The following is a 25,555-nucleotide window of genomic DNA, read 5'->3' as shown; positions in this document are numbered from 1 at the left end:
TTTTCTTGTATATTATCAATGTTACAATGTAGTTAAAATTAACACATTAGATTAGATTAGATTAGAACATATTAGAAAAATGCAGATCATACTACACCAAACAATCTAAACTAGGATTATTTACATTATTTCAAGTGAAGATAACTAATACTCCATTCATAATCATCCAACTAGACTATGACTCGGGCTTTGCCTCGAGTGATACTTTAATTAATTTCATTTTTATATTAAACGCTTAAAATTATTATAAATTTTTTTAACGTGGGTAAATTATAATAGAGTGATAACATAATTTATTTTACATTCTAATACATGTAACTTTATTTATAAATTTGGATTAACAGGGCATGTGAATCAATTCTAACTAAGATGATAATACATATGGTTTCCATTCAATGAGGTTTGGGGTTTAAATCTTTTTGCATGCATTTTTAGATACGATGAAGTAGCATGAACTTAGGACCTCTTCACATTAACTGAGCTTAATTGAACTAAACTGAACTGATTGGAGCTGAATTGAACTGAACTGATTGGAGCTTATTTGAACTGAACTAAACTGATTGGAGCTGAAACTGAACTGAATTGAAGTGAGCTGAAATGAATATTTTATGAGGAAAGGAAATCAATACTATATTCTAAAGTAATCACCATGAATATTCTAGAATTATACCTGTCACGTTTACATTAAAAAATTTCTCGTCAAAAACTTTTTTTTTATAATCATTTTCCTCTTAAAAAATAAAAAGATAATTGATGAAAAAACCTTATTCCAAATATATATATATATTTATTATATCTATATTTATTATATATATATATAGAAATGGGATCATGTGAGAACCTAGATCTATAATAGGAACTAAGAACTAATCTAAGTCGTCCATCGCGTTAGATCTGACGGTCTACACTTTACCCGCCTCATTAAGGGTACTTTCGTAATATCTACTGTTGGATGACCACCCCCTCTCTTCTTTGTACTTTCTCTCTCTACGTTCTAACTCTCTCTCTCTCTCTTCTTCTTACTTTCTCTCTCCTCCTGCAAATTCTCTCTTCTCACGATTTCTCTGATCTCTTCGCATGTCTTTAACTTTGCAAATCTGCATCTTCTTATCTTCACCCTTTGTTCAATCAAATTTGTGGCCAAGTAAGTTGATTTTATTTTCATTATCATTGCTTTCTTCAATTTTCATTTTTTACATCAGTTTTTGCGATTTTGAGTGCGAAAAATAGGGTTTTCCCAATTGTTAATTAGTGGATATATTAGGCATTATTGTTGGGGATTTCATTCAATTGGTTACTCCGTATTATTTTTGTGCATTAATAGTGAATTCGATTATCAAATTAGGTTCTCAATTTTTGATAAATACGAGCATAAAATTAGGTTTTGCTTATTTTTAATGATTTTATTTCAATTTACGGTTTATTTGCTTTAATTAGGTCTTCGATTGAAGTTATTCTATTCAGTTTTGTGTCATTGGGCATTAAAATTGATGGGGCTTTCACTTGATCTCGCTGAGGCTTAGGGTTAATGATGTACTAGTCTGATCTTTTAACATTGCTCATTCAATTAGCTATATTATCATGTGAAATTGCAGTAACTTCTTTGTGAATTATTGTGTTCTTAGGGTGCTATGATTATCAATACGATGATGAAAAAAACTAGGGTGTAATTTACTTTTGACTTTATCTTATTTACTTTTGAGTTAGTCCTATTTACTTTTGAATTTATGTTTATGGTTGTGTGGAATGTTGTTGTGTAGGGTTTTTGTTTGGTAGAAGCGGCAAAGGATATTGCAAGTTTTATTTGTTGTTTGGGCGTTGTCTGTATGATGAGCTATCTGTGGCCAGGAGCAGGGGTGAGTTTAGAAAACATACATTAGTATTCATTCTTACACTATTTTTTTTTTTAACTTTTGTTATATTTTTATTTACCTTAGAGTGATTTTTCTTTACTTTGATACACTATCCTACTTGCTCAACAGGTAGAGCATTGTGCAAATGCACAAAGATGTGGGTTTGAATCCCACGTAGGTTCATTTGTGTAATGTGGCTACTAAACTCAATCTATACAAAGCTGGAGGTGGTGGAATTTTATGGTGTGATAAGGGTTCTTGCAATTAAAAACAGACGCAGAGGCTTTAGGGAAAATGCTGAGCTATCCTAACTCCTTTAGAGACCACGATCTAGAACATTATGAGGGATGTGTGGTTGAGTTATTGCAGAGAAACTGGTCAGTGACTGTTTTGCATGCTAGCAGAACAATTAACTTCGTTACTCACAAGCTAGCAGCTATTGTAAGGACTAAAGTTCAACTTGATGAAAGGGTGCTATTCCACTATCCCCTTGTTGAGATCTTTGACAAGTATGTTGCTAAAATACCAACAATCCCTATGGCTTAATCCTGATGATGACGACTGCTCAACACCTTTTGCTCATCTTGTCTTTCTCTGTAGGTCTTTGCTGGCATTATGTTGGCTTTAATTTTTTGTTGCTTAGTTTATTTTTATGTCTTCCCTAAGTAGGAGGATACTGGTACTTTTAATCTCTTTGAACAATATTTTGTATAGGTTGGTTGTTGTCACCTTGATGTAATATACTAATATATAATCTATTTTCCTTTAGCATAAAAAAAAAAGTTTCAATGTTTGAAAATCTGATTCTAAATTTTCAGTTACTTTTGTTATCGTTTTATTTACTTTAAATATGAAAACCTTTACTATGACCTCATTCTTCTTTTATATATGATCACTCTTCATGTTTGTAGAGTTTCGGCTCATTTTATAGAGAGTTGAAGGTCAAGATGTAGGGTACCCATGAAGATCGACAATTCATTACTTTGTGTCATTTGATTATACAAACACTAACTTTTATTATTTTCATAATTACTTTTTAGTGTTTGTTATTTACTTCTAGGATATTTTGATATAGTTTTGATTTCTTGTCGAGCTATTCTGATTTATTTAAGAGATATTCTAATTTTGAATTATTTTGATTTACTTTTGAAATATTTTGATTTACTTTATAGTATTTTGCATCGACTTATATATTGGAGGCATGTGTAACAAATTTCTTACCCTCTTTCAAAGTACAATCTCAAAAGAAATATTTTGATTTAATTTTGAGATAATTTAATTTACTTTTGATATATTTTATTTTACTTTTGAGTTTTTCTTTTTACTCTTGAGATGTATTAATTTACTATTTTGTATCAATTAACGACTTTAAAGTACCATTTTCTGAATTATGGTAAAAAAAAAAAAAGGCGGAGTCATTTTATAAATTGCTATTCATGTAACTTTTGATGTAGGATTTTATTTACTTTTGAGTAATTTATTTTATTTACTTTTGAATCCCATGTAGCTGCTGCCCTACCATGGCTTGTTACTGCAGCTGCTACTTCTGCCTTGCCAAGGCTGCTGCTGTAACTACTGCCCTTCCATGGCTCTTTACTCCTGTTACAAGGTAGCCATAGAGGCTTCCCATACTGACCTTCCAGTTAGTTTCACTTCTAGAGCGAAGCTGAGCACTCAGGACATAAGGCCCCGCGGTGATTATTAACATGCGCTTGTTGTTGTTGTGCTACCTCTGCTCTACCTCCTGAATCTGCTATGCTACTTCTGCTCTACCGTTGCTGCTGTAAAAGTTGGTCAAGAGTTCTTAAAGTTGAGCAAAACGGGAAGCTGTTGTGAGCATGAGTGCAGCTTGTGCACCATGGAAGCCTGTGAGGAGCAATAGAAGCATGAGCAGAGCCAGCTCCATAAGCAGCCATTAGATTTCCATATTACGTTAGTGCATTCATAGCAATATCCTGATTTCTCAAAATTAGTCTCAAATTTTTTTTCCCAAAGTCTAGTTTTATGTTTTTATTAGATTTCGTTCTTCTTCTTTTTGTTTACTTTTGATATAGTTTTATTTACTTTTAATTTGAAAATCTCTGCATCGAGCTCAATATATTTGTTTCTTATAATTTGACTCATCTTGTAAGGATAAGAAAGTCAAAGACTTAAAGTTTTCTGCTACAACAAAGTTTCCTTAGTCATTTACCATTTCAAGATAGTTTATTATTGTAAGTGTCGCTCGAAGTGCGCCTACATTAAAGCATGTGGGAATATGCTTGGCACTCATAGGAAGTGGGAATTGACATATACGATTAGGGATAAATAAAGTAGGGAGCCGCCAACAAGTTTTTAAGGAACTTGTAAACCGTTCACGAATCATAAAAGGCAACCACGAATAAAGGGACAACGATAGGCAACAACGATTGACCCGTGAAGGTTACACCCCATTCATAATCCATGAGATTACTAACTCCATATGGTTCGAAACCACGAAAGGAGGATCGGGGATGATGGTACGGAGTGAGTCATGGAGTCACATTCGCCCGTATTGGCCTCTACTCGATTCTTATAGTGAAAAGTGATTCCTGCGATCTCAAAGGCATGCAAACAAAATATTCAATTTGCTTCAAAATATTATTAAGATAAATTGGTTGAATATTAATGCAACACATTATTCTAAAATATCGTGATCACTTCAATTAACAACAAGATTAAAAAGGAACCTAAACCAGTTGTCCAAATTATCTTATTAGGCTCGATTTTCAATTACATATTCCCTTTAAACATGCAATGTGGTGATCATAATAATAATAGAACAAACATTAATATTGGAAGCAATTTAGCAATAATTACAACAATATAAAATCGTTAGAAAAAATAATTGAAATAAAAGGAACATAATTCTTACTTTGATTCTGTTTGCTTGCAACTTTCACGCCTTGGCTTAAGGACAGAACCACGAGTAAAGTATGGACTCCTTGGAGTGCAAAGAAGGAATTTTGAAAGAGGAAGGGTAGGCTAGTGTTTAGGCTAGAGCATAAAGGAGAGAAAAATAAAGAATTAATTGATGCCCCGTACATCAGAAATGAGGGGGTATTTATAGAAAAAATGTGCCGAGGGAACACACGAAACCCTAAAATGATAAAAACCCTAAAAAAGTAAACCGCGACATGGCGCTGTGTACCGTGACACGGGAATTCCCACCGTCAGACGGGAAACATTCCCGTGACACGGTGTACTGTTGTGTGACGCGGGAAATATTCAGTGAACGAGGAAGAAAACGCGTTAAGGATTTACATGGAAAGGACACGGAAACTCCCGTGTCACAACAGGTTTCCCGTGTCACGGGAAATCCCGCCTTCAGACGGGACAGTTTCCCGTGGCACGGTGGACTATTGCCGTGACGCGGGAATTTTTATTCCGTTTTTCCGTCTAAATTCATTTTTTACCCTAATTTCGTTCAGCATTTTAACTGTCGATTGATAATTTCGGGCCATTTCTGATTTATTATTATTTGGGCTAAAATAAGAAAAAATAAGTAAATAAAATAAATAAAAGATTTGGGCCAAAATAAATAATAAAACAATAAAATAAAAAGGGTTTGGGCTGAAATTAAAAACTATTCTTTAACTAAACATCAAGACTGATCCATGGACTATTAAAAAAAATGAATTTAATTACGATTTTTTAAGCACTCTCGGGATTAAATACTGAACCCGACCAATAATGGCGGTGAAAGGTTGTTCATCATTAGGTTTGGTTTTGGGGAGACATTTTTAGGTGTCTACAGAAGCCCCCACTTTGACTGAGTTTGTAGAAACGTTAGTTTCGAAAACGATAGTCAAAGTAGCCGATAGGGACGGAGAGTGATTTAAGACGTTCTGCGATCCTAAATCACTCTTTATACGCCGATACCTGTAGAAAAATGTTAATTCCACAGATAAAAGAGTAAAAGGATAGAATACGTATCTGGCACCAGTGTATCGGTGACAAATGAGTTTGGCAGCTTCCTATGCTTGAAGGAATCCACAAGATGATGTTCGTTGAAACGCTTTCCATGCCTGAGGAAAGCCGACTGAGGAATTTAGTAGCTTTCTAAGCCTGAAGAAACCTACCGGATGATACTTTCCATGCCTGAGGAAAGTCGGCGTATGAATTTGGTGTCATTCTATGCTTGAAGAACTCCACCGATAATGCCTTCCATGCTTGAGGAAAGCCGACTTGGCGGTTTTCTATACTTGAAGAAAAATCCATCGATAACGCTTTCCATGCTTGAGGAAAGCCACCTTGGTGGTTTTCTGTACTTGAAGAAAAATCCACCGATAACGCTTTCCATGCTTCAGGAAAGCCGACTTGGCGGTTTTCTATACTTGAAGAAAAATCCACCGATAATGTTTTCCATGCTTGAGGAAAACCGACAACTACTGTAATCGCTGAAATTTGCAAGTGTATGATGGTTCGATTATCCTCGAACGTGGGCCGCAGATGATTCACACCTTCAAGTCGACTATCCGACCATATTAGGTGTTTAAAACGTCGGCAAATTGATTTTGACGCTTGCTAGGGGCAAAATAGTAATTTTGATTCCCTTTAAATGTCAGTTAGAATTTTCCGCGTAATTTTACTGAAAAATTAACTGTCCAATTTGTGCAGAAAATAGTGCAATTTTAGTTAAAATGCCAGGAATATTCGCTGACAACTTCAAGGAATGTGCAAGACACGCGCGAGACCACCGTGTCACGAAGGAAAAATCCCGCGACACGGTAGTGGTCCCTGTCACGCGGAGTAACATCCCGTGACACGGGAATGTTTGTGGCTGCAAATTGGTCAACTGGTGCCTTTAACCAGCCCAATACACGTGCGCCACATCAATACTTTACCGTTACACGGTAACGGACACCATGGCACGGGAAACGGGATGTAACAGGATGCTTTTTTTGTCTTTAAATTTGAGCTTCCATTTGCCATTTCACTTCATTTTGATTGCTGTCATTTTTATCTTCTCAAACTTTCATTTCTTTCCTTTTTTTTTTCTCTTATTATTTTTTTTTTCATTTTGTCTTGCTCGGTCCACTGAGTCACGTCTTCTGTTCACCGTGACACGCGCCGCACTACCGTGTCACGGAGGTCTACTACTGTTGCTGCTCCTTCTTTTTTATTTTTTTTAGACGTTGTTGTCACCGCGACACGGATTTACTTACAGTGTCACGGCTTGGACTGTCGCTGCTGTCAGAGATCCGTCGTCACACGGGAATCGCCGCTGCTGTTCGTTGTTGTCAAGGGTACACCGCGACACGGGAAGTGACCCCGTGTCACGACAGCTTGTGTTGCGCCGCGGTGTCGTTGCTGCAGTTTTCCGAGCTTTGGAGCTCAATTCTTCCTAAATTCGGTCCAATTTTTTGCTATTTTCCTCATTTTCGATTTCTTACAAGGACCCATGTAAGTTTTCTTGCCTTTTGTCTTGAATTTGCTTTAAATGAGTAATTTCATGTAAAAACCCTTAAAAATCAATTTGGAGATTTTTTATTTTGAGGTTTATGTTGAAATTCTTGCCATGAATTTACTTGTATATGTATGTATGCATGTTTGTAAGCGATTTAAGACAAAAATTGTGTGAGTTGGTGAAGAATTGAGCAAATCACCATTTTTTGGTACTACTTGTGTGAAATAATGTTCTTGTTGTTCATGTTGTTATTTTGCACTTGAAATGATGATATATTGGTTGTAGATCTTGTAAAATATGCCATGGTGCGTCGATCTATTGTTTTCGTGCAATTTTGAAACATGTTTTGTGTTGTGTATGTACTACATAGTCATGAAGAACATAGTATCATGCAATTAGGAGAACATAGTATTAGTTCGTCATGGAGTAACTAAATACTAGAAATAATTCCATTATTTGGCTAATTTTTAGCCTTGAGGTAAAAATTTAGCGTATAATAGAAAATGCAACTTGAAATAACCGTTAAGCTGTTTGGAATAAATAACTAAATAACATAGGAAATGATGCTAAGCATTTAGATTTTTATTTTTGTAATAGCATGCCTAGACGACGGGATCGCGATCTTTCCACTCATGGCCGGCGTCAGGCTTTTCGGGAGGACACCCCCACGATTCCGAGGGTATGGATGACGACGTCTTAGAGTCTGAGCCTCGAGCCTCTACGAGTAGGGGTAGGTGGGCTCCATCTCCGTGGACACCAGACCAGTTGGTTTTCTGTCGTGAGAACCACGTTTCTCATCGTTCACTTGCCGGCATAGTCGACGGTACGCTTCTCCATCACGACTCGGGAGCCGGAGATTTGATTCCTCGACTTCATGGGATTATCACGAGGGATCCTGTTATGAACGCTTTGTGGGAATCTGCTGGTCTAGTAGACTTTTATTCGGCGATCGTAGGATTTCGCAGCCCCCGGGGCTGTGGCGCGACAGTCGTTCGCGCATTGTTGGAGTATTTTTGGGATACTACCAACACATTTCACTTTTCTTGGGGGGAGATGACAGTGACCCCCCTAGATATTAGCATGATCAGTGGTTTACGCTTCACTGACCGGGTCATATCGCAGATGTCTGATCTTTCTTGGGGGGCGGCTGAGGCAGCCGATTTGTTAGGTCCGATCGTTCAGCATATCAGGACTCAGCCGGTGTCTCGAGGTGGTCCTAGGAACGGGCGATCAGAGTTGGCTTCTGTTCTGGCTCGTGGTTTCGACATGGATGAGACATCGCCTGAGCAGCGAGTGCGGATCTTCATTTTGATTCTCATTTCCAAGACTCTTTCTCCTGAAAGTAGTTCGCGTGCGCTCGTTTACTATCTTCCTTCTTTGCTCAGGATCAGTGAGATAGGATCCTTTAGTTGGGCCAGCCTCGGATATGCCGATCTTCTCTTGTCGTTACGTCATGCCTATAGGCAGCTGAACGACCAATCCCCTATCACTGTCTACGGTTTATGGAGAGTCGTGGAGGCGACGATTCTTTCCTCTTCTTGTTTTGTTTTAATTTATTCGACTCATGTGCTCAAAGATTACTTTTCATTGCAGCTATGGTTCTATGATTATTTTCCGGGATTGGCCCCTCGACGGCATCGTGGAGCGGTCCATGACTTCCCTGTCGAGCCAGCTGGCGTGACCGAGGCGAGTCACGAGTGGAGTCTGTCTCTGCGCTACGCGGGCTGCTACGCCGAGGCACTTCTTCTGTTGGCGTAAGAATTACTTTTGTAGCCCGTTATTTTCTATCTTGACGTTATTTTCGGCGTTTCATTGCAACTTTTCATGGTTTTCAGGTTGCTATTAATGTCCAGTATCGTCCTTGGGCTGGGATGACTAATCTCCCCGAGGCTTTGCAGCTTTCAGCGTACCGCACCGTTTTTGTTGGTACTGGACGCTTCATCTGGGGGAGCGTGTTGTTCGTCATCATGGTGGTGATCGCTTTGTGGTGCCCTTGTCTCCACCGGAGTCGATGCTGGACTCACGCTTGCTTAGGGAGTTGATAAACAGGGGAGAGCGCTACACTTTTCCTTGGCAGGAGCTTGTGCGTATGGAGGGCGATTATGCGCAGGACTTGCTTCCCTCCTTGGCTCCTTCACCCCGTCTTCCTGAGGTATGATTACTTTTGAGAAGTTTACTTGCTAGTCTCTGTTTAAACCGTCGAATAACCTGATTATTCGATCGCATTTTCAGACGACTGTTCGCCATGTGGGGAGGATTGAAATCCCGCCTCAATCCGTCCGCTACCCGGGGCCGATCGAAATTACTGAGGACCATATTGCTGACGCGCCAGAGGGTTTCAGACACGCACAGGAGTCTTTGCCTGATGTTTTTGAGCCGGTAAACTTTTGATACATTATTCATCCCTTTTAATACCGCTTGTTACTGATTTGTTCTTTTCTTTGTTCTCAGCCTACCCGCCCGGAGATGATGGGATTCATGAAGCTGGTTGACGCTTTGAAGTACTACATCATCAAGCTTCGGCGTGGTGCGAGTTGTCGGAGCGGTTCTGGCGATGTTCTTGAAGTATGTTCACTTTTTCTCATTTTTGCCATTTGTTCTGTCTTCCGCCATTGACATCTTTTGATTTTGTGTCTTTCAGGAGCGACAGAGGTCCCGCTCGTGTTCAAGGCATAGAGGCTCGGACGAGGGGGAGCCTAGTCGTGGCAGACGATCTCCTGAGGTTCATCGGCATTCTCAGTCTCGGCGGGAGCCTCAGCTTTCTCAGCCGTTTCAGGAGGCTCAATGGCAGCAGCCTCAGTCTTCCTAGCCGTTCCAGCACTTTCAGGGTCAGTGGCAGCGATAGTCGTTTTCACAGTCTTCACAGCCTGAGTTCAGGTCAGTTATCACTCCCGTGGATTAGGGCCTATACTTAGCTCCATCGTCTGGGGCGCTTCCTCCACCGATGCCAGGCTTGTTTTCAGTTCCAGTGTATGGGACGATGCCTCCACCGACGCTTCCTACTTCTTAGAGTCAGTCTACACCGTTTGCTAGTGGGACGGGTCCTGCTTTGAGTTTGACTGCTACTGGAGTTACAGGGACTAGTAGGGATACTACTCCTCGTACCCGGATGATGGCGGGACTCTTAAGCTCACCGCTCCCGTATTCACAGGCTGGAGATGACACTGATCCTCACTCTTCTAGTTCTACAGACTTTTGACCGAGGGTCTTTGTTTGTACATACTGTGATGACACTTGACGTTGCTTATTTATTATGACTCATTTTGTACATTATTCACAAATTATGTATTTATTAGTGTGTATTAGTGTGTGCTTGAGACTCATTGTGTGTGATTGTGCATTTATTAATGACGCGGGAAAAAAGACGTAAGTGGAGGGTACCGACCTTCCCCAAAAGAAAAAAAGAAATAAAAGGAAAATAAGAAGGGATAAGTTTTACAACTCCTCCAAAATAAATAAGTATGGAAATGGGACAAGGTTTACCACTTCCCCAAAGAAAGAAAAAAAATAATAATAATAGAAATAAGAGTAAATAATCAAGTAAAATAATAGATAATAAAGATGAATAGAAATAATAATAAAGTAATAATAAATAATAAATAAAATAATAAAAATAAAAAAAATATTAATAAAATAAAAAAAAAAGTTGAAAATTTTATTAGGAGTGAAACTCTCGAGAAACAGAATTAAAAAAAAAAACGGTGAAGATAAAACAATAAAAATCCGGATAGATATAGGAAAAGGTAAAAAAAAAGAAAATGCGTGAGCACTACGGCACGGCACTGTTCACCATGTCACGGCAAAATGTGCCATGTCGAGGCATAAATTCCCGTGACACGGTGAAAATTCCCGTGTCACGGTGCGCGTATTCTGCAACGGTGTGGTTTACGCGTATCGAAAGATAGATTCTGAGTATTTCCGAGCGTTTTTGCTATAAAATAGGACCAGTATATTCATGATATGCATAATTACAAAACATAAAATAATTAGAATTTCATATCTCAATAATAATGTCTCAGAATTTTGATAATACACTGCGCGACTGGTCATATTCTTTGACAAATGCTGACAAAAGAGAGTTGGAATTGTTTCATGTCAGGGGTTTATTAGCCCTAATACATGTAGCAATTGAACATGATAGATTTTCTTAAGGCAGTATTAGACTATTGGAGTCCAGAAACACATTGTTTTAAATTTGATTACGATGAAATATGTCCCCTGCCGGAGGAATTCGGTGCCATCTTTGGATTTCCTGCCAGAAATCTTATTTCCATGCCTACCCTACGTGAGTATTATTACTAAGACTTTGAACATCATCTGAATCTAACAGATGCAGATTTAAATAGAATTGTGTGTGGTAATGAGGTAGACTTATAAAACTTGCAAATTTATATTTTAATCGCCCTATCTCTGAGTCTTATCATGTATACCATAGAAGGGCTTATATTTTTTGCATGTTTAGCAAGATTTTATTTGCAAACGGTAGGGTAGGACATGCTTATCTAGCATCTGTGCTTGAACATGTTGAATCTGGGAGGTCTCTTACGCCTATGTGCCTTGAAGAAACTTTACGCGGCCTTGACGAAGCAAAAGCTGACCGAAAAGCCGTCAGGAAGGGCTCTCTGGTACTGCTGCAGGTAAAAACGCGCTCTGAGTATCCCCCGTGACACAAAACAGGCACCGTGTCACGGTGCACTTCTGTCGTGACACGGTGCATTCCGCCGTGTCACGGTGGAATCTGCAATTTTTTTTTTCGACTGGTTTTTTTTTTTTTTGCAGATTTGGTTGATGGAGCGTTTTAAGCTTTTTGAAGCCCCCGACGATATTGAAAAATATGGTCCCAACAATCTAGTTCGCAGGAAGAAGAATTACTCTGTGAACATGTCGTATGAAGATTTGAAGAATTTCTTTGCAAAGAGAGAATTTTCCATTCGTTGGATGGTGCCTTAGTGGAGGCTTACTAGGATGGTTGGTACGAATGATACTCCATATTGTCGTGTTCCTAGTATCTCAAGGCTGACTTTTTATTGTCCTTCTCGATTGATGCGACAGTATGGACTTGAACAAGTAGTTCCACGCTATAACGATAGTCCTCGTGAAGTATCGCTGCATGAAAGTAACGTTCACAAGTATGAGGCTTATTGGATTGGAAGACCTTTGTGGACCGTTTCTGCAAGTAACCAAGCTCCTCCTCCTTTATCTAGTGCATACAAGGCATGGTTGAATCCTAGAAGTAGAAGGGATCGAGTCGGATCACGCAACTTTGATGTGAAGGGGCGTCTTGGAAGTAAGAAAGCGCCTCCTAAAGATCGTCTAGGTCCGAGAACACAAGGGATTGAGTTTAAGACTCCTATAATGCCTAAGAGGAAGAATTATGTAAAAGGGAAGGGTAAAGAGAAGATGGTTTATAGAGAGAAGCAACCAAATAATTCTAAGAAAGGTGAAAGGGGTGAAAGTTCAACTAGGGGTGTGACGGTTCGGGCTACAAAAGACACATTAATGGTGAAGGCCGACCTAGTTGAAAAAGAGAAGGAGGTTCCTAAAGTGAAGAGGTATTAGATCAGTATTGCTTTGCTTATATGATTTATAATTTTTATTTATAATTTTTAAAATAAGGCTCATGATGCCAATAATTGTCGTCATCTTTATTTCAATAGTAATAGCATATTTATTTTCGCCTTAAATAAAAATTACAATGACTTTTTTTTTTATATCCGATTCAAGAAGTCGGACGCAATGGAAGAATGAAAATAAAAAAACGTCGAACAAATAAATGAATTCGCAAAGACTGGGTCACTAAAAACACGGAAAGTCTGAAATTCCACCGTGCCACGGTGAAAACTGTCGTGACATGGTGGAAATTCCCGTGGCGCGGCAACTTTTTTTTTTGCTGCAACTCCACCGTGCCACGGGGGTGCCACGGTGGACATTCCCGTGGCGCGGAAACTTTTTTTTTTACTGCAACTCCACCGCGCCACGGTGGATTATGCCGTGACATGGTGGATATTCACGTGGCGCAGCAACTTTTTTTTTTAGCTCCGTTTTGTCGTGACGCAATGCTGAACTGGCGCGTGTACTCGATCGACGGAGGGAGGATTTTATATATTTTTTTTAGTGGTCGGGCCCCCTTGAGGGATTGCCTAGTATCCTTAAAAAGGAATAAGGCCAAACGTAGCTCTATTGGGTCATGAACCCATGCAACTAGGCATAGAATTTCTTGAGTTGTTTCAAGTTGGTTAAAATGTGGAAACCGTTACCGTCCATGTCTACCAATTGTGCCGCTCCGCCAGACAAGATGACTTTAACAATGTACGGGCCTGACCAATTTGGTCTGAATTTTCCTCTTGGATCCAACACATTTTTGCGAAGTGCCTTGAGCACCAGGTCACCTTCTTTTATGTTCCTAGTCTTGACTTTTTTATTGAAATGTCGTGCCATACGCTGTTGGTAGGTTTGGATATGATGCAAAGCTGCCTAGCGTTTTTCGTCAAGTAAGACTAATTCATCATATCTTGCTCTAATCCAGTCGACTTCATCTAGTTGGCTTTCCAACGCGATTCGGAGAGAAGGGATTTCGAGCTCTATTGGTTGTACAACTTCAACTCCATAGACCAAGGAGAAAGGGGTAGCCCCCGTTGATGTACGAACAGAGGTTCGATAACCCCAAAGGGCGAAATGTAGCTTACTTGGCCAATCTTTGTAATTTTCCGTCATCTTTTCGATGATAGTTTTCACATTTTTGTTGGCTGATTCGACTGCACCATTTGTTTGTGGCATGTAGGGTGATGATATGTGATGCTTGATACGATATTTCTATAATAATTCCGCGCATTCGGCTTGGAAATGCGTTCCATTAACACTAATCATCTCATGAGGTACCCCATAGCGGCATATGATATTTTTCTCAATGAATTGAGCTACATGTTTTGCTGTTAACTTAGCATATGAGGCAGCTTCGACCCATTTGGTGAAATAGTCGATTGCTACAAGGATGAATTCATGCCCCCCTTGTCCTGGTGGCATTATATTTCCAATGATGTCAATACCCCAAGTGGATAACGACCATGGTGAAGTATACGTGTAGATAAGCGAAGGTGGAACGTGCTGTAAATTTGCATAAACTTGACATTTCATACATTTCTTGACGTATTCGTGACAATCTATCTCCATGGTAGTCCAATAATAACCTTGTCGTTGAATCTTCTGTACTAACATCTTAGCATTTATATGCGTTCCACATATGCTGGCATGAAGATTTTCCATGGTTTTGTGTGCATCTTTCTTGGCTATGCATAAGATATTTCTCCCTAGTGCAGTCCTTTTTTGGAGTTCTCCCCTGATGAGCACATACTGTGAGGCTAGGAGCCTCAAAGCACGGCGTGCCCTTTTATCAATGTTAGGAGGGTATTCTCCTTTTGTCACGTAGTTAAGAATATCTGTATACCATGGCTCTTCATCTTCTTCTTGTGATTCTTATTCATCATCGAGTGCGTGAACATAAGCCAGCTCATATCTTCTTTCTATAGTCAATGGCATTCTGATTGTATCTGTTGGTATTCGTACCATTGATGCTAATTTAGCTAGTGCGTCGGCAAATTGGTTTTCTTCTCTAGGCAAGTACGTATATTCCACTTCATCTAGTTGCTCCGTGAGAGTTTCCAGATGAGCTTAATAAGTAGCGAGACTTTCACTTCTCACCTTCCATCTCTTGGAGATTTGGTTAATGATTAGTGATGAATCACCGTAGATTCTGAGCTTCTTAATTCCCAAGGCCACAGTTATTTCTAATACCAAAATGCATGCCTCGTACTCTGCGGCATTGTTGGTAACGTCGAAGTCGAGCTTCATGGAAATTGGGATATGCTCTTCATTTGGCGACACGATCAAGACTCCTACACCACAACCTTTTTGGTTTGAAGCTCCGTCGGAATAGAGCGTCCAGCTATCATCTTCGGTCATGAGTAAATCTTCGTCAGGGAAATCGTACTCATCTTCTTCTTTCTCCACTTCTTCTAGCGGAAAATCTGCTAAGAAGTCAGAAATCGCAGAACCTTTGATAGCTTTTTGTGGTACAAATTTCAAGTCAAATTGAGCAAGGTTGACTATCCACCTTGATAACCTGCCATTGAGTGTTGCTTTTTCGAACAAGTATTTGAGAGGATCCATCTTGGACACGACATGCACTGTATGAGTGAGCATGTAATGTCTTAGTTTCTGTGCGGCCCACACAAGTGCGAGACACAACTTTTCAAGTGGTGTGTATCGTGTCTCATATCCTTGAAGCTTCTTGCTCAAATAGTAAATTGCATTCTCCTTGCTTTCGATCTCTTGTGCTAGCACTGCCCCCATTGTTTCTCTTGTGACCGTAAGGTAGAGTCGAAGAGGAAAGTCAGGTATTGCTGGTGCTAGCACAAGTGGGTTTGCCAGGTATTCTTTGATTTTGTCGAAAGCTTTTTGGCAATCGTCATCCCATGTGACCGAGACATTTTTCTTAAGCTTCTTGAATATAGGTTCACATATCGCCGTGAGTTTTGATATGAACCTACTTATATACTGCAGCCTTCCAATGAAGCCTCGAATTTCCTTCTCATTCTTGGGCGGTGGCATGGCCATGATCGCTTTGACTTTTGTGGGATCAATTTCAATCCCTCAAGAACTGATCACATAACCAAGTAGTTTGCCTGACGTGACCCCAAACGCGCACTTTGCCGGATTTAATCTCATGTTGTACTTGCGGAGTCTTTCAAAAAACTTTCGAAATGCAATGATGTGGCCTGGGCGATCTTTTGACTAGACGATCATATCGTCAACATAGACCTCCACCTCTTTGTGTATCATATCATGTAACCATGTCGTGGCTGCTCTTTGGTAGGTGGCACCCGTGTTTTTCAACTCGAATGGCATTACTGTATAGCAATACGTACCCCATTGTGTGATGAATGTGGTTTTCTCCATATCTTCTTAAGCCATTTATACTTGATTATATCCGGCGTAGCCGTCCATGAAAGATAGGAGTGCATGGTTTGCTGTGTTATCGACCAGAATGTCAATGAAAGGTAGAGGGAACCCATCTTTCGGACTTGCCTTATTTAGGTCCCTGTAATCAACACACATTCTGACCCTTCCATCCTTCTTCGGAACTGGAACCACATTTGCTATCCACTCTGGATACTTGGATACTTTGATGAAACCTGCAGCCAATTGCTTTCTGATTTCTTCTTTGATTTTGAGGGCCACATTCGGTTTCATACGGCGCAGATTTAGTTTGACAGGCTTCATAGAATGAGTGGTATTGTATACTGAGCTATATCCCTGTCAATTCCTGACATATCTTGGTATGACCAAGCAAATACATCAACAAATTCACTAAGCAAGTTAATTAGCTCTTTGCGTTCATCTTGACTTAGTGTTAATCCAATTTTTACTTCTTAAATAGTCGTATCATTGGAAATATTAACTGTTTCTATATCTTCAATAACTGTTATTTTATTTTTTGTTCTTCCATTGCTTTTATTATTTCTTTGTCATTTTTATCATTAGCAAAGCAATATTGATCAGGGTTAGGGGGATGACACACATCGTAAGCAAAGGTATTCATTTTATTGAATTCATCGGTCAATACATCAAGAGGGGCAAGGTCAGCTGCGACCTCGCCGGAATTAATTGGGATAAGAATAGAAGACTCAACAAGAGACTCGGGATTGGAATCTATAGCAGAAAGAGGGTCGGCCTCAGATCCTAAAGACTCATCTACAGACTTAGACTCAGACTCGGACTCAAACCCAGACGACTCAGACTTATCAAACATAGGACCTTCGCCAGCGGTTATTTCCAACTTCTCTCCGCTTGGCGTAGTGATCTTCACTGTCTTGCGCCATCCCTTTGAAATATTATCAGCCTGGACGATTAACTCGGAGGGGTCAAAATCCTTGCTTGATATAACAGCTTGAATGAGCTCGGAATTATCATTGCAGACAGGCTTGGATTCATTCTTCTCTAATCCAAAAAGAAGGTTAATGTTTAGATCATGAGAGCTTAGGCTAGCTGGTTTCTCAGTTGTGAAGAGTTCTTCGCCTTCATAGACGAAGTCACAATCAAGGAACATCTCAAATCCTGGTTCACGCCTCCCATTGTGGACGAAAGGCTTAGGGAATTCATAACATGGAAAATCTTCCCCTTCTTTGATATATTGGCCATTGAGGGTGAATGGATATGGATCCATGGCCATTTCTGTCTTCATGATTCGAGTGTTATTGCGCGCCTTCATTTTCAAGAGGGCTTGTTTCACATCTTCTTTTGTTGGCTTGAATTCCAAGCCAAAGGTATCTTTCTTGAGTGCACCAGGATGGCCCCAAAGTTTAGCCATTTTCTTTTTGAGTCCGAGGGTCATTCCAGGGAAATGCCCTTGCTTCTTCATAATGACATTAATATTGGTGTTTGAATAAGGATCGAAGTCGAGATGACACTTCTCCTCTTCTTCGATCATGACAACATCATCGAGTGAAACCCCCCAAAGATCTTCATCTTCTTCGTCATGTTCAACATGGACGATGGGAGTGTCGATAACTTGAATGCGCATGGGAGAGGCATCAATGGTAATTGGAACCCCTTCAACTATGGCTTTCACTTTCTGGTGCAACGGCGATGTGTAGACACCTAAAAATGTCTCCCCAAAACCAAACCCGATGATGAACAACCTTTCACCGCCATTATTGGTCGGGTTGAGTATTTAATCTTGGAGTGCTTAAATCCATATTTCCATTTCATAAAAACAACCCAACTCCTATCCCATTTCCCCAAAACATAACTTATTTTCCTCTTTTCGTGCCTTTAAACTCAAAATAATTCATTTCGTGTCCTTTAAAATCATTCATTTCGTGTCCTTTTTATAAAAACGTTTAATCCAGTTTATTTTGGTCCATAACCTAGGTACAATGATTAAATAGTTGGATGAGGATTTAAAAGATCTTTCCAACGATATATTATAAGCCCAAATCCGAGTTATAACGAATAAGTTATGGCCAAAATATTAAACTGAGCCCAAACCGAACCTAAGCCCACCTTACCTACGACCCAATGATCATGTGGAGGGTCCAAATGATTTAATCCAATTCCTAAACCAATTAGGATTAATTAGAAACTTCTATAAGTTTCTAAAAGATCCTAAGTATCCTTTTTGAAAAGATAAGATTAAAGAGTTTTAAGTTGAATAAAACTCCCTTTTTTTAAAGTCCTAATTTTATTCGAATTGAAAGACATTCAAAGATAGACATATATTATTTTTGTGCCTCATAGTTTTTATCCAAATTTTATATGGTTGGATAGCCCTTGAAATTATCTTTCCAATGATATATTATAATATCAATTCCGAGCTATAACGGAAAAGATATGAATAAAATATTAAACTCTATTCAAAACTGACACCGTCTCACTATTTCGGCCATATCTTTTATTCTATAAAATATTTTAATCTTATTCCAATTGGGTTAGAAAGTAGATTTCAAGAGCTTTCAAACTATATCTTATTCATTATTCCGATTTCTAGATCAAAAGATATGATAAAAACAAAAACCGCAAAAACTACAGTCTATCGAGTTTTATTACGATTTAATCACTAGTACATAATTAACCTTAAGTAACACCTAAAAAGTGGTACATAAAGTGGTAAAAGTGTTATTATAGACAATAGGTAATACTTTAGTGGGTGATACATCCGCCCATGTTACCTAAGGTCTTATGTAACATTTTGGGTAGTGTATGGTAACACTTTTAAAAGTGTTACTATAAACCCACTTATGTAACACTTTTTCATACTATTAGTATCATTTTTAAGGTGTTACTTTTTATTTCTTATGTAACACTTACTCATTTTTAGTAACACTTTTCAATAATAAAGTAACACTTTATCCGACATTATGTATCACTTTTGTGAATTAATGTAACACTTTGTTGATTATTAGGTAACATTTTTTAAATCATCTTTGACGTATAGTATCACTATATTCAACATTATCTATCAATTTTTGCAAACAAATGTAACACTTTATTAATTGATAGGTAATATTTTATTATTATTATTTTTTTTTGCGCCACATATTATTATTATTATCAAAACCAACTTAGGGCACCCGTTTTGAACCAGTGCCTTTTTTGGGGTTGCCCATGACAGAGGTTAAGGACACCAATTCAAGGGTCTTTAAGGGCACTAGTTTTCCCCTTAATTCGGTGCCCTTTATGCCTAAAAAAATAATAATCAATAAAAAATCCATTATATATAAACTTAGGTATTTTTATTAATAAATGCTTGTGGTGTTACAATTTCATCAAACAAAAAATATTAAATTTTTTTTTACAATGCTTAAGGCTAGGTAGAAGTAAAGAGCAACATAAGTAGCAGCAATGCTGAACTAGGCCATGATCATTCACAATCTCCTCAACTCCTTCCTTCGATGCTTCCCTTTTTGCAAGTACTGGCTGTTGGGATTGGAGTCACATCCTTGATCATTACAAAGTTCGTCAAATAAAATGGAAATTAAGTTAGAAGATCAGTTAAAGGGTGAAAAAGTATCACTATAATCTTAGTCAAAGTTCAGAATGACAGCAGCAATTAAGAATAAAAAAATTTCACCTTTATAACTTCAAATGTTTTGTTAGTTGGTTGGACAAAGAGTAATAGATATAGGGTTGTTATGTCCTGCCAAAAAAAAGGAAATTAAGTTTGAAGACCAATTAATTAAAGGGTGAAAAAGTATCAAACATAACACCTTTACCAAGTCATTTACTCGAATTATGAACAAATTTTATTGCTGATATAATACAGATATAAGAGACAAGATGAATTCGAATATACTCTAGCAAGATTATAATTTTTGAATTGATCAATGGATATATAACCCAAAAACTAATCCAAAAGGAAGAGACTCCAGTTCAAGAACCACGTGACAAGCATTGATCGAGATCATACTTCAAGCCACTCTTTTGCGAGCACCTGCTGTTGGAGTGCTTAAATGCCATTAATGAAGAGCTTAGATAATCATTCAAGAAAGAATGTCAGAGATAGAGGTGAGTGGAGTAAGAATAATCAAGAGAATATACTAGTGTATATTCCAAGAAGAATATCTCAATAGTGGGAGGCTTCTCTAAGCATTGCCACCAGTTAAAAAACAATTGAAACCAAGCCAGACTAGGAAAGCCCATAAAACTTCAGAGTTCAGAAACCCATATGTTAACTTGAAATAATAAATTCTAGACCTAGACCCTGAACCAAGCCCGGTTAGACACAACATTGATCCAGCAGCCAACATACACCTCACAACCAACATTCAACAACCATTTATCCTAAATCAGTTTCTGTATAGAATCAATACAAGCTTACACATGCAACAATTAAATTACATAAATCATGGCTTCAAAAAAAATTATAAAATCTACAAAATCTGAAATTTAACAATTGAATTTAACTTAACAGGCTTCTCATCTAATGCCAAAGAATATTGCTATGTTCAACAGTAGCAGGTAGGACATTTTAGATTCTAATTTAACAAATCTGTTGCTAGTGCTTTCTTAGAACATTTATGCACAAGCATATGCAAATTTGATGACCAATATAACACACTCTATAGAATACATAAGTTCTTCATAATCCATTAAATAATGCATAAATGAAATACAAAGTAGTACTAAACATAAGGTATCTTGCACAGATACATCATTGCCAAATTTACCATTGACAATATCAATAAAGCGTTAAATTCTATACTATAATCTCAAAATAATTACTACAATACACTTTGAACAAAAATCGAGCTCTTAAATAAGTGTAAAATGACTTTACCTTGTAAATAAAAGTAAGCAAATTTAGAAATAGGAGAAGCAATACAAAAGCATCTTAGTGATTGGTTCTTCATTAGAAGAATAATTATCCATTAATAGGACACGAAAAGCAGCAAGCTGCTTCTTCAGTTTGTCTCATAAAACAAGCAAATGATACAAAATAGCTCCTTCTTATTCTCATCTAGTCATCTTTCCCCAAAAACAGTAGTCATAATGTCATATATATATAATCCGCCTTTTAACATTTTCGAAACCAAATTCAATCAATATTTCACAGCATCGTCACATCATTTTGTAATAGTATTATGATAATATAAAGAATGCATCACTCAAGTTCCAAATATTTAACATTCTTAAACATTTTCATCTACAACACTCAAAATTCTATAAATTAAAAAAAAAAAAAAAAAAAAACAGTTTCAAGCTCGATTGAGCTACGCAATGTAAGAATTCAGAGCACAAACAACATTTAATAATGAAAATATGCACACACATTACAAATCAGGTTAATTTCGAAAATGTGAATCACAGAACAATAAATCAAATACTCCAAAAATTATCAAATTTCAAACGTAATATAATTAGAACAGGAGAGGAAATCTAACCGGCAACACCAGCTCCATAATGGAAATTGAAGAGTGAGAATGAAATTTAGGGATCTGTTGAGCGAAAAATTGAAAAGAGAGGGAGGGATTTCCGGCAGTAGCAACTCCATTATACGAAGATGACGTTTTCTACGGCTCGTCGTCTCTTCTTCGCCGCCGAATTGATCCCGTTAGCCGTATAATCGGTCATTTTGCGGTTTGATGGATCGATTGAGTCGGACACTAGGGTTTGGATTTGGTCGTTCAATTCTTGTTAAGAAGTTAGAGTTTGGTGAGGAGTAAGAATCTAAAGATTGGGGTAAAATTTCAGAGAGACTTTTGAGCCTCTCCATTGATTAAGGAGATGGAAAGTGTGAATAGCATAAATGGATGAAGAAAAGAGGGAAAAGTGAAAGAGAGAAGGAAGAGAGACAGAAAGATAGAGAGGTTGGAGAAAAAGTGAAAGCAGAGTTAGGCAAGGGTCTTTTTTTTTTTTTTTTTTTTTTTTTTTTTTTGTATAACTGCTTTTCATACTCAAAGTGTTACATGAAAATGTAACTCTATGTAAAGTGTTACTTTGAAGTGTTACATATTACATATGTGTTACATACAAGTGCTACCTACTATCTAAGTGTTACAAAAGTGTTACTTAAATATCTATTTATATCTTGACTTATAAAGTGTTACCACAAGGTGTTACATTAGGCCAACTTTGCAGTAGTGAATTCGGATCTTATCTTAATTCTTCGACCCCTCTTTTTTCTCTATAAATAGAGGTCATATCTCCCCTCTTTCAATCATCAACAAGATTGATCACAAAATAATTCTCTTCTCCCTCTTTAGCCTAAATACTATCCACCCTATTCTCTCAAAATACTTCTCCTAAGCACTCCAAGGAGTCCGTACAATACCCAAATTAGTTCTATACTTAAATCAAGGCGTGAAAGGTATAATTAACTGAGGGTTTGGACCAAATCAAATCTACATTTATTTAATTTAATTTTCATTTGATTTATATTTTTATTGAAGTTACTAACAGTTTATTCATGATGTAGCAATTCAAGGAAACGCGGAAAGTGAGTAATTATTCACTTAATTGCTCTTATTTTTATTCTTGTTGCTAGTATCATGATTAGGTTATTTTATATTTGATTTGACTAACGTTATCATTGTTAAATTGCTTCCAATATTAATGTTAATTCTATTATTATTATTTATTGATCACCACATTGCATGTTAAAGGGAATATGTAATTGAAAATCACGCCTAATAAGATAATTTGGACAACCGGTTTAGGATCCTTTTTAATCTTGTTGTTTAATCAAGTGATCACGATATTTTAGAATTACGTGTTGCATTAATATTCAACTAATTTAGCTTAATAATAGTTTGGAGCAAATTGAATATTTTGTTTGTATGCCTTTGAGATCGCATGAATCACTTTTCACTATAAGAATCGAGTAGAGGCCAATACGGGCGAATGTGACTCCATGACTCACTTCGTACCATCATCCCCGATCCTCTTTCGTGATTCCAAACCATATGGAGTTAGTAATCTCATGGATTATGAATGGGGTGTAACCTTCGCGGGTCAATCGTTGTTGCCTATCGTTGTCCCTTTATCGTGGTTGCCTTTTATGATCCGTGAACGGTTTACAAGTTCCTTAAAAACTTGTTGACGGCTCCCTACTTTGCTTTGTCCCTAATCGTTGTCCCTAATCATGAATGTCAATTCCCACTTCCTAAGAGTGCCAAGCATATTTACCACATGCTTTAACGTAGGCGCACATCGAGCGACGCCTACACGATGGGATCACCTTTAGCTCATGAAGCCAAGGACGTCCTAACAACAGATTGAAAGAAGCCTTAATGTCCACCACCTGAAACTTGGTGCGACGTTCAATGGCTCCAGTAGTTATGTTTAGTATGATAGTACCCATGGCTTGACGGCGAGTATTATCACAAGCGCGAATCCCTTGAATTGAGGGATTCAGTTCTTCATTCTTTATGTCCAACTTCGTTGCAGTGCAGAGTGGGCATACATTGATTGCAGAGCCATTATCAACCAGGCTCATAGGAACATTCATCTGCCTACACACCACAGTGAGGTGTAAGGCCTTGTTATGTTGGTCCCCTTCCGGGGGCAGATCCTTGTCAGAAAAAGAAATCAAATTTCTAGTACTTGGCAATTCAGTAGTGAGAAAGTTGACCAGTCCTTGAGGAGTCATATCATCATCAACTCCTATCTTCACCAAAGCATTCATCACAGCCTTTTGATGCTCGTGAGAGGTGGCCAAAAGCTTCCATACATTCATTTCCACCTTGGTCTTTTGTAATTGTTTGACCACATCGTTGTTCACAGGGTCGATGGGATCAACAATTGGTTGTGATTGCAGTGGAGGTGGAGGTGGACTAGGATGTTGCAACCGTCCACTTCTGGTGAGAACCTTGACCTCAAGATCTCCCCAAACATCTTCACTTGTGCCAAGAGACGAACATGCTATATCCTTGAGATAGACGTCTTCATCGTCACTATCCCAAATTCCATTCACTTCTTCATAGCTCAAGATAAATATAACTTCCGGCAAAGGTTCATTTACAGGTTGAATGATTATTGACGGATCAAAGGAGACTTCATCTCCCATGATAGCCAAAGCATTAGAAAGAGGACATGTTTGAATGTTAGGCTTCTTGCCCCCTGGAGGGATAGGAAGTTGGTTAGCATATATTAGGTCTTGGATCGCATCCTTCAACCTCCAACACTTCTCAGTATTATGACCCTTGCCTTGATGAAACTTGCAATAAGCATTGGGGTCATAGCTAGCGGTTCTATTCTCTGGTCGAGGTTCTAGAAACGGTCCAATTGGCATAATCAGTCCTTGACCATGCAAACGGTCAAAAGCAGCATCATAAGTCATTCCCAAAGGCGTGTAAACCCTCCTTTGCCTTTGGAATCTTTGAGGAGGAGCATTAAGGGCTAGCACATCATTGATATTGATATTGTTGGTAGCATTATTAGGCTTGGAAGACGAAGAAGAAGGAGTGTCGTTCTTCTTGTTTTTCCAAGTGTTGTTGTTATTATTGTTGCTAACAGCAGTCTTCATCAGTTCATCTTTGATATTGATTCCAATATCGTATATAGCTTCAAAGGTTCTCAAAGGCAGAAACTTCAAGTGTTGCTTGTACTTATGAGTCAAATTGGCAATAAACAAGCAAACCATCTCTTTTTCCTTGGGGGGATCCACCAAGAGCGCAGCTGTTTCCCTCCACCTACTTAAGTAAGTGGTGAAGCCTTCATTCTCTTTCTGTTTGAGAATGGAGAGTTCACGTTCAAAAGTCTTGGCCTGAATGTTACACTTGTAACGATTCATGAAGCTTTCGGCAACATCCTCCCAGGTCGCAACATGTTTGGATTCCAGAGAGTAGAACCATTGTTGACAGACATGCTCTAAGGAAAGAGGGAACACCGTAGGGAAGAGTGTCACACCTACTCCCTTAAGAGCCATGGTCGTAGAAAAGGCCTTCAAATGGAAAATCGGATTATCAGTAGGCTTGAATTTGGGCATGTCAGCAGTGGAAAACTTCTCAGGAAGCTTGTCCCTTATGGACGAAGAGGCGACAGGTTGCTCCATATAAGTGAATTCTTCAGAAATCTTACTCATCTGTTCCTTAATCTTGTCCATTGCAGCGGTAGTGACACTGTTCTGATTGTCTTGCTCTACCGTGTTGACTCTATTGGTGAGTGTTTGAATCATGTTAGACAACATTTCAATTGTCATGTTGATGTTCTCGATATCTTCCTTAGTAGCCATTGGTTGAAAGTAGACTGGAGATGGATCTTTGGAGATGGATCTTGT

The 25,555-nt window shown here is 38.3% G+C and overlaps 2 long non-coding RNA genes across 2 annotated transcripts; one reads left to right on the top strand and one right to left on the bottom strand.

Annotated features, from left to right (window-relative positions):
- Positions 1 to 991: 991 nt before the first annotated feature.
- On the top strand, positions 992 to 3,127 carry LOC145585682 (uncharacterized). The gene is made up of 3 exons (XR_014100707.1): positions 992 to 1,144; positions 1,761 to 1,856; positions 1,983 to 3,127. It is a non-coding gene; the product is annotated as an uncharacterized LOC145585682 (long non-coding RNA).
- A 16,428-nt stretch (positions 3,128 to 19,555) lies between these two features.
- LOC145585675 (uncharacterized) lies at positions 19,556 to 22,384 on the bottom strand. Its single transcript, XR_014100705.1, has 3 exons — positions 21,720 to 22,384; positions 19,910 to 19,975; positions 19,556 to 19,777 (listed from the first exon to the last, which is right to left on the bottom strand). It is a non-coding gene; the product is annotated as an uncharacterized LOC145585675 (long non-coding RNA).
- Between the last annotated feature and the right edge of the window lie 3,171 nt (positions 22,385 to 25,555).

The sequence above is a fragment of the Chenopodium album genome, chromosome 2 (assembly GCF_948465745.1).
Source record: "Chenopodium album chromosome 2, dcCheAlbu1.1, whole genome shotgun sequence".
In the NCBI taxonomy this organism is placed as follows: domain Eukaryota; kingdom Viridiplantae; phylum Streptophyta; class Magnoliopsida; order Caryophyllales; family Amaranthaceae; genus Chenopodium; species Chenopodium album.
Note: the sequence above shows the minus strand (reverse complement) of the source record. Positions and strands in the feature narration are given on the sequence as shown.